Here is a 10,455-nt window from a genome sequence, read left to right on the forward strand (position 1 = left end):
TGAGTTGCTGTCCCTTCACTGAAGCTTAGGATGAGTGTTCGTGAGTCAGTGAGTTTACGAATGGGACTTTAAGAGGCGGCCTGGGTTTTCAGCAGTCTTCCATCTCACCTGAAGGGAATACTGCTGATTTTCACAGGGAGACATTGTGGGGACTCCTCTTCCCCAAACAAGAGTTCTAAGCTGGGGAGCCCAATATGAGGTGGAATTCTGTACTCTTCAGAGGTGACCTCCACAGCTGAAATATCTCTGCTTATTCTCAACTACCACAGATGGAATTGGAAGTAGTGATCAGGACTTAGCTGACTTTCTCTTACGATAATTTTCTCTTTTTAATACTTGGTATTAAGAATGAAGGAAAAAAATCAAGAAACATGATAAACCCATGAATTTAACTATATGGTGTGGGATCAGCCTGTTTCACATTTCACCTCACCTATTAGTCTTACCATGGATTCTTCTTTACATCTTTTGTTATAGGAATTTTGTTTAGATAGTCTTCAGGCAGTTCTCAATGGTGGTTTTTCTGTAGTTTAGTTGTAATTTTGATGTGGTCATGACAAGAGATGAGCACAGCATTTACCTACTCTGCATCTTGACCAGAAATCTCATGTCACTAGCTTTGTCCTATGAAATTTAGCAAATATAACATAAAGACTTGAAATTATCTTGTACATTGGTACTTGCTTTCTTGTGCTTTTGCTATTGCCTTGAGAATATGCCTCCTAGTGAAGGAGAGATATGTGAAGCAAAACCAAGTTGTCCCAGTCATTTCAGTTCAGGGCAGCCTAGATCAGCTGACAGTGACTATCCCTAGATATGGAAACATGCACAGTCAAGTTCAGCATTACCAAATATGTAGCCAATTACTTTAAATGCAGGAGCTATAAATGTTTATTATTGTATGTCATTGAAATTTGTGTTTCTTTGTTATGTAGCATCATTGTGCCAGTAGATAACTGATACATCTGGGCATCTGGGTAATACATAAGCCTTCTGAACTCTTTAGAAATGGCATCTTGTCATGATTTACCAAGGTTTGGGCATTCTTTAACCAAATGTAATTAAATTCGTGGGTTAATCCTCTCTCTTGATTTTTTTCCTCATTCTCAATACCAAGTATGAAAGAAAGAAAATTATCATAAGTGAAAGCCAGCTAAGTCCTGATCACTACTTCCAATTCCAGAATCAAGTAAAATTGTAAAACTATGAAGAACTGTATGTCGTTTTATTTTTATTTATAATCACAAGGAGCTTATATTGTCTTTAACCCTTTGGTAAATGATTGATCATCCTGACTGTGTTAGGGGGATGGCTATAGAGGGAAAGTTCAACAGAAAGACAGGCAACCAAAAATGATTAATCAACATTTTTTTTGATCAAAGTTCTTAAAACTATTTGCTGAAATGTATGTTTTTATTTTAATAGCTATTCTTTGAGGTAGGAATGCCATAGCATAAAGATAAGAGTTGTAACATTTAAGACATGTTTGTGAAGTTTAAACCACTAACTTAGCTGCAGTTGAAATGCATTCAACTCCTTTCTGCTGTGTTCGAAGCCCTCTCAAAGGCTGGACTGGCAAAGTTTGTTGCTACTCTGCCTCTTCCTGGCTGGCACCAGTGGCTACAATACAATAGTAGACATTTAACCCACATTAAAGTACATTTAGAAGTATTAGAATTTGAGTTTCTCAGGGCTTTGAAATAGGACACATTACTGATCAGTGGGGTGCATATAGATCAGAGGCCTTTAATAACAGGATGATTTTGTATAGCTTAAATTTGAGTTTTCTAGTAAAACCAAAGAAAAGACAGATATCCTGCAGCCATGCTGCTGTCAAAGATAATACTTCTGTAAGAGGGTCCTCTAGGCCCCAGGATATAACTTGGCCATGGCTTGTCCATTTTTAAGAATGCTTAAGGTGGCCTGGAGTACTTGAGACTTTAACTCCTGGAAGTTGTCTTATTTGGTTTATTTTGTTCCCTATTCCCTATCCAATCTCTTGAATGACTTTGTCATTAACCTATAAATTACAGTGCCTCCTAGATGAATAAAAGTAGACTTTGGAAAAACCAATTTTTGTTCAGATTAAGTTCTTAGGGAAAAAATAGAAAGCATTTGTCTCTGAAGCCAGTCTGGGGGCTATGCCCATAATTAAAAGTAGGGTGGTCAAAAAAGTCAGGGCTTGTAAAATATTCTGAAAAGCAGATAAGGTCTACTAGTTTGTTTACATGAAATGAATAAATCATAGCACATTCAATAAAAATTACGGAAGACCGATGATGCAAGGGAATCATATATACTTGGATTAAAATCTCTTCTCTCCCCCTCACCAACTGTTGGATAGAGTCTCAGATTTCTCAGCTCTAAATTGGGGATAATAAAAGAACCTGCTTTGAAGGGTTGTCATAAACTTTGGAAGAAATAGTATATAGACAGTGCTCGATGCTGTCTGCAACCAAGTAAGTTTTTAATGTGGTAGTTAGTAATGTTGGTGTCATTGCCATTATTTCTAGTGAAAATGCTTGTGATGTGATGTTATGTCAAAAACAGAATATGAACTTAGATCTGCAGTATAATTAAAATTGTGCTAAAAATAGTAATAGGGAAAAGGTTGAAACTACATAAAAAATTTATTGTGTGAATTAAGACAGCAATTCTTCTGCTACAGTATTATACTAAATTTATTATTAAAATACTTAAAAATAAATGAAAATTATTTCAATTATGGACAATATCACTTATAAATGTATGTAATATTTTTATACAGTATTCTTACCAAATAGTTTAAACTCAATTCAGTCATGAAGAAACAAGCATATAAAACAAGACAGTGGGACATTTTGGAAGACAATTTTCCTAAACTCTTTAGAAAGATAAATGCCATTAAATAGGGAGGAAAAAAAGAGAAGGCAGGAGAACTGAGAACTATACTATAGTAAAAGAGATCAAAATAATATAACAACCAATAGTAAGTGTTAATATTAATTGGATGCTAGTTAGAGAGAAAAAGTGTCAATTTTAAGAAAATTGGAAAATTTAAACAGGGATTATATATTATCTGATACATGTTAATTATAGATCATATATAAACATATAATTATATATCATATTTAAATATGTATGATTTGTGTTTAACTGTGATGAAGAAAATGCAATTATGTTATAGTATGCCCTCATTCCTAGGAAAATGCATGCTAAAGTCTTCATGAGTGGCTTGTCATGATTTTGACTATATATCTATATCTGTCTGTATATATCTCTCTATCTATCTATCATCTACCTATATATCATTTACCTATCATCTACTTACCTACATACCTACCTACCTACCTATCTACTCATCTATCAAGAGAAATAAGGAAAATAAAAATAAATAAATTATAGTATTACAAAGGCGAGGAGACTTAAAGGTCTAATTCAAATGATATACAGACAAATCAAATGTTCAAGTGGACAGAATCAAATCCACAGATAAACCATACTTAATATTGTTAGCTGTTTTTTTTTTGAAATATTAGGTTTTCTGAGGGAATAGAAAATTCTTTTCCTAAAGTTTCCAGCTTTCTGATGCCTGAAATCTCCTGTCTCGTAAAGAAATAGAACAAGGTTTTTGAAAGTCATATTCATTATTGTATTGGTATTATATCTATGGCTTAAAAGTCTTACATTTTTAAAGTGATTTTATATCTGTTAAGTGTTTTGGATCTCAAAAGAAGCCAATTGTAAACAACTGTGTAGTCTTAAACATGGTTTATTTTACACAGACTTATTTCTTACTTCTACCAATAATCCCCAGAGGATTGAAATTATGTTATTCAAACATATATATGTATATACATATATGTACTTATATATTTTACTCTCTCACTTCCTGAAATGCTCAGCACCAAATTTTGGTTTTAGTAACTTCTCACTATTGGCTCAGCATCTAATACAAAAGCACTAAGATACAGTCCCTGCCCTAAGGAACATACAGTCTTTTGAGTAACCAACACATATACAAGCAATTAGAATGATGCGTTATGATGGAGATCAGCAAATAGTGCTATAGGAGAAGAGAGGAGAGGTATCTAATACCAGATTAGGGGCAGGGGAGAGACAAAAGACAAAAGACTGAGGGGATGACCTCTTCCCCAGAACTGCATGGGTTCCTGAAAAATGGCTTCCATTCCTGAGTCAGGGGACATCAATGGAGAAGCATTCTTTCCTCATTACTTTGGTGTCCCAGTGAGGAGATAATGTTCAGAGGCAACTACCAGACTCAGCGTCCCCTTGATTTTCCTGTCAGCCCCGCAAAGTTATTTGTGCAGACAGGAAGGGAGTGTCAGTATACATGTCCCTAAGTAGCAATTAATGTTTTAGAAAGACCAACAAGGGCAGGAAATTTCTTGAGCTACAAGAATGAGAAAAGAAAGATTGGGGAGACTTCCTCCCTACCCGCCATCCCCACCAGTAGTACAAGGTGAAAAATTGCAATGAAACTGCTCAAATATCCTACCAGTCATCTCCATCCTCATAGCATTCCACACAAGGGGAATGCATGAAGAAATTTATGGGATTAATGTGGGCATTCCAAACAATTCAATGATTTTATCATTTCAAAGCAAAGTGCCCATTTTGAATATGCTTATTATGGATTGTTTATAGACTGTTTCCAGCAATTGTCCTTCAGTAGGCTCTCAGCTCTATGTCCTGAGTACATCGTAAACACTCCAGCATGTCCCTAGCATTTGTGTCAGTACATTCCAGACTTCAAGGAAATGAACATTGCTGACCCAGGGCTGCTTTGTTCAGTTCCTTTATGAGAGCTAGAATCACATTAAACTCACCAGCCTGCAAGAGCCACTTGGCAGAATTCTGACATAAACCTTATGAATAAAAACAGTGAGGTATAGGGACAAGTATCATTTTATTGTAAGAATTCACAATGAGCATGAATGTCAAAATGATTGCTTGCAATCTACATTTGCTCACATATTTTACGATTATCCAAAACTTATTTCTGCTACAGATGCTGGCGTACTGTTTCCAGGGCAAGATGAGCACAGACATGAAAGAGCCTGTTCCCTGGGTGGTTGAGGGAATCAGAACACACCAATTGCTTTGCTAGAGAGACAGTCCCCGCCTCCCCCCCGCCCTCCGCCCGCCGCCACAACTCTGGTCTGCACACTGGCAATGACTGCCATCTGAGGAAGGACACTGGGAAGAATGGACTTAAGAAGTATTCGGGACAAAGAAAAAACACATTAAAATATTTCCACCTAAACTGCAAAATGTTAAAGAGGAGTCTGACAAATCTGTCAAATACATGACAAAACATTGAGTCACTCTTTGAAATATCATTTTGATACATAACAAACTCTTGTGAAGGTGTGGGCTGATTAGAGAAATAACTAAAAATCATTTCAAAGATGTGACTGGTAAATAAGATTAATATTAATGCTGGCACAGGGCATATTCTAGGCAAAATTGAAATGTTCTGGGTGTGTGGGTGTGTGTGTGTGTGTGTGTGTGTGTGGTGAGAGAGAGAGAGAGAGAGAAGAGAGACAGAGAGAGAATGAAACTGTGAAAGCATGATAAAACAAAGAGAGAGTGACCCCATTACACAACCCTACGACCGTATCTTGGCTCCAAATTCAATGCTAAAAAAGCACTTTGAGAAATGATGGTATCATTGAAATACATCTTAATTCTCCAAAGGGAATACTCAGAGAGGGCTGCAGTATGTAGATGTGTAGGGGAACACACAGGATATTTGCTCAGCTTGTTGTAGCAGGGGAGTTGGCCCTCATCACTGCATTTGGCAAAGACTCTAGACAGGCAGAGGAGTAGTAAAGCTTCAGAATGAAAAAAGAAAGGCTTCTGTGCTCTGACTAGATATTGTTGGGGAAACCTGGAGGTATGCTATCTAAAAGCAGTACATTTTATGTGATTGGTTAGAGGATTATATTTTATTTTCTGTGATTGGTCCTGAGTTGGAAAAGAGAGATAAAAAATATAGAGAAGCTGACAGTCATTGACCAGGTCCTAACCATTCTGGGCCGGTTGCTGCAGAGCTAGTGAGTCAGAGTCTTATGGGCATGTATGGGTTTGCCATTGCCCATTTGCACATTCTCCTGGGCTGTGGCAAGTCTTCAAAATTGGTATTAGGTACCTGGAGAAGTCTCTTTTCCTTAGCTCTTTCCATCATTCACTCATTCAGGCTTGAGGTAATATGCAGCACATTAAATGCCTCTGGAAGACAAACCATGGTTCAGGGAATTTTTCCAGTTCTCAGCTTGACCTTCCACTCTGACTGTACTCGATTCTTTGACCTAGTGGCTCCCCATCTAAGCTAATACTCTTAGATTGCCCAATTGAGTTTAGCAACCTCACCTCCTAATTCTGGGCCTTGATTCTGATACTGGAACCTCAGAGGAAACATCTGGTATATCCTTTCACCTCACCTCTAACTATGCTCAGGCTAGCCTCCAAGATCTCACCAGTTGGACTTCCAATCCATCCATCCATGAGCAATATCAGACAGGGCTATTTTGCAAAGCTCCATGAAAACCCTAAAGGCATCTGGACTATTACTTAAAATATGGTGAATGCATTAAAATCAACTTTTAGAGTATGGAGTCCATGGAAAGGAGTTCATGGAAATAAAAAGTTGGGGGTGGGGGGAGGCTCATTCTCAAAGAGCAAAAGAAGAAAATAAGTCAGAGGCTGGGACACCTATCAGAACCAACACAAAATTAACCCCTGGTTATGATATAATAAGAAATACCAAACCACATTTGGTCCATTTTCTCCGACACTGACAAACTTAAATCCATAAAGCAGTTGTGCTCTTTTTTTTAAATTTCTATGTAAATTTCCTAATCAAATGTAAGGCTGTCAACCCAGGAGGGATATTCCCAAGGCTGGCCTAAGAAAAAAGGAGTGTGGTTAGTGAAGCCCCTCTGTTCTAAGGCCCAGCAGCCCTGTCTCTGCTATGGTCTTGGATATTATATTGCTTTCCTGTGAAGTTTCATAATGATTTTTGAAATGGCATTGATTACAAGCAAGTCCCCATGCAGTCTAGGGCCCAGCTACTCTCAAGACTTGTTGACATCCTATTATGCAGCATAATAAATTCTACACTTAGGTAGGAAAGGGATTTTTGCTTTTTTTTTTTTTTTCAAAAGGAATAAACAGAACAAAGAAAAAGAGAAAAAAGGAAGACTGGATTTAGAGAGCACTCATTGTAGAGTGTTTAATTTTCAGGATGCCTAGGGCTGGATAACTCCATTACAAGCAATGAATTCCTGATTTCCTCCAAGTCGTTTTACATCTGAATCCTGTCTTCTTCCTTTTTACAGATACTTTGGCACTGGATGGTTTTACAACTGACAATGACAGATATTAATCCTTGTACCAGGCATACCCCTTACAGTTTATAGAGAGGATGAGTGGACAGATCTGGCTGGTGAAGCTCTCTCCTCACCAGTGGCTTCTGCAGAGCCCAGACTATTGATCTGCCGTATGATGAAAGTGACAAGTAACCGCGAAGACTAGAAGAAACCACTGAAATGAGTTGCTTTTAAGAAAACATAAGTAGAATTTGAGTCTAATAATCTAGGAGTACAAGAAGAACTGGAAATAAAAATGGAGATGGTGGGGAAAATAAAGCTGTGAATAAAGCTGTTTCCATTAGCTAATATAACTCCCTTATATGCTCTGTTGGTAAGGTTAAAGATTGCAGGCTGCTCTATACACCAGTGGGATAGCATTCGGGCCATGTACTTTGTGCCATGGGTTCTGTCCTGAAGAAGCTCTGGGGCCTGGGGTTTGGGGCTCTGGGGTGGGTAAAATTGTTTATGCAGGAGCACGCACCTCCTATTTACATTCCTCTTGTCTCCTGAGGCTCTTGTCATAGCAAGTGAAGGCAGTAGGATAACTGGATTTTAAAAAATATTTCTAGTTATATGACCAGCAAGAAATCTGTGGATTGACAGTTGAGTCTCACTCAGGTATCCACTTCCCCATCCATCTCTCATCTCACAGTTTTAATATTAATTGATGGTCCATGCCAGAATCAGCTATTTCACTGCAAACTATAAAATGGTGATTCTTTAATCCTGTCATTTCTTCAACATTTATTAGGTAGTATTCTTCTGTAAAAAAATTCCTTTTGTAAAATTTATTTTTAACATATGTTCATTTTGTGACTAGCAAGTGATGTGTAAGCTGATTTTTTGACATTTGCCACAAATCAGTAGAATAAAATTTTGAACATGCTACACATTCAAGACAGTGTCTCTCCCTCTCCTTCTTCCTTGTTTTAAACCAAAGACACAGTGCTAGGTGCTTTAATTGTATTATAATTTAACATCCATTCATTTAACAAATATTTATTTAGTGTCTCCTATGTGCCAGTCACTGCTCCAGGGACTCAAGATACAGCAGTGAACAGAAAATGAAAACCTCCTATTAACATAAGCTTCTTTCAAGAGGAGAAAGGTGGATAACAAATATATAATAAAATATATGTGTTAAATGATGATAAATGCTATGGAAAAAACAAAGTAGAAAAAGAGAAAAGGGGCTGGGCAGGGAAAGAAGTAATTTTATAATTTTAAATAGGGATTCCTGAGAAGGTAATATTTTGGCAAAGACCCTAAGAGTTAAAGCTCTACACAGAGGGAATAGTATGTGCCAAATACGCGAGCCTGGTTTGTTTAGACAATAACAAGGAGGCCAGCAAGGTTAGAACGAAGCTTAATAAAGATAGAGGTCAGAGAGGAGTATGGGGTAGAAGATCCCGTGGAATCTTTTTTTATACGTCACTGTCAGGATTTTAGCATTTACTTAGAGTGACATAGGCAGCCATTGGAGGATTTTGAGTATAAGAGTGACATTATATGACTTACATTTCAACAGGGTCTCTTTAGCTGCTGATTATTTCAACATTCAAAGAGAAGTTCATTACTCCCCCTTCTTTTTTTTCACAGGAAAAAAATCAAGACTCACTGAGGTTAATAAGTGATATGCTCCAGGTCACCACATATAAAGAGGTAAAGCCATGCTTCGATCCAGGCCATTAACTATCAGTCTATGAAATAGAGCAGACTAACAGACCTTGTTATTAAGAAACGAAGTGGAGTTGGGGGGTTATCTGTGTTGAGTAATGGCATAGCTCCTCAGCCCATGGGCCTCTGAAAATGAGTTCTCCATTCTCTTCTCTATTTGGCAGTAAAAGTTAAGATGCTTAGCACTGAGCAAAGTTATGCTATTAATCTCATCTTTTCTCGTCGAGGCTTCTCATCTTTCCAAAAGATGACATTTCTAAAACTCTGAGTACAATAAACTTAAGGCCATAGAGCATGTTTCTTAAAAAGACAGTTTCATGAGCTGTAAAAAGTAATCATGGTTTGTCAAGTCAGCAAATCTCTCTCCTTCAGTCTTTTAACCATCACTAATGCCTTTTTTGGAGAGAACATGCTTTTGTTCTTTTATTTCTCAAAGCTGTCAGTGGGGGAGAACTATTTCTTTACTAAAGAACCCTGACCACTTGGGGCTGATAAAAGAATTTTACTCAACAATTTCTTCTCAGCCTCTCTGCTGGGGGGGACAAGCTGTTGACCAAGAATTATAATAGCAGTTGGAAGGTGGTAAATTCCACAGAATAATTTAAGGAAAATCAAAGTTTTCTAAAAAGTTGAATGGCAATTTTGGTTATATATATATTTCTGTAGTCTTTTCTGCATTATACTGGTCTTTTGAGAAAAATCAGCTTGCTAGCATGATTAATATGAAAATAAGCATGTTCTCTTTTTTAAAAAGAGTGACATATATGCAATGCCATATTTGACAGTATGCTGGAAATGTGAGCATACTTTTTGAATGTGGTTTGTATTTGGTATTGAGTCTTTAATGCTGAGTATTTTTGCTGGAGCAAGAATCCTTTATAAGTAACGGAAGGGCCACGTTATATCACTTAGATGTAATAAGTCACTATGGATCCCAGCTCCCTGAATTGTCATAATACCCATTTGGATGGGGGACATGACCATGTGGCTCATGCTAGTGTATCTTGCTCTGTAGTCAGAGCCAAGGATACAAAGCACACTCTCTCACAAGATCACATTCAGGGCTCATAATGGTCCCACAGAGGGGCTACTATCTCCTCTTTCTACGGGCAGGGTAACAGACTCAGAGAAGTAAGTGATTCATCAGAGGAGGTTCAGCCAATAAGAGGTAGAGTTCAGATTCCAACTCAGGCCTGCTCAATATACAGCCCAAGAACTCTGAGTACTTGTACTGTCAGCATGGCATGGCTATAGTGCTGATTTAACAAGTTGAACTCCTCTTCATCCCTTGTGATCTTTCTCAGGTGTCTGTCAGTTGTTAAGGATGTGTTTGGTGGCCTGCCCAACTCTTTCATATGTCTGAAATGGTGTCCAGACCTAAGCCCCAACCTGGAGAGACTAG

At 37.6% G+C, this 10,455-nt stretch overlaps 1 long non-coding RNA gene across 2 annotated transcripts in view; it reads left to right on the plus strand.

Annotated features, from left to right (window-relative positions):
* The window catches only part of LOC107510007, a 97,678-nt gene extending 88,553 nt beyond the window's left edge, over window positions 1-9,125 (plus strand). For both annotated transcript variants that reach the window (XR_001596687.2, XR_001596688.2), the window contains one exon: window positions 7,344-9,125. This is a non-coding gene — a long non-coding RNA (uncharacterized LOC107510007). The remainder of the gene's footprint in view (window positions 1-7,343) is intronic.
* The last annotated feature ends 1,330 nt before the right edge of the window (window positions 9,126-10,455 follow it).

This window comes from Rousettus aegyptiacus, unplaced genomic scaffold (assembly GCF_014176215.1).
Source record: "Rousettus aegyptiacus isolate mRouAeg1 unplaced genomic scaffold, mRouAeg1.p scaffold_m13_p_11, whole genome shotgun sequence".
NCBI classification, from domain to species: Eukaryota; Metazoa; Chordata; class Mammalia; order Chiroptera; family Pteropodidae; genus Rousettus; species Rousettus aegyptiacus.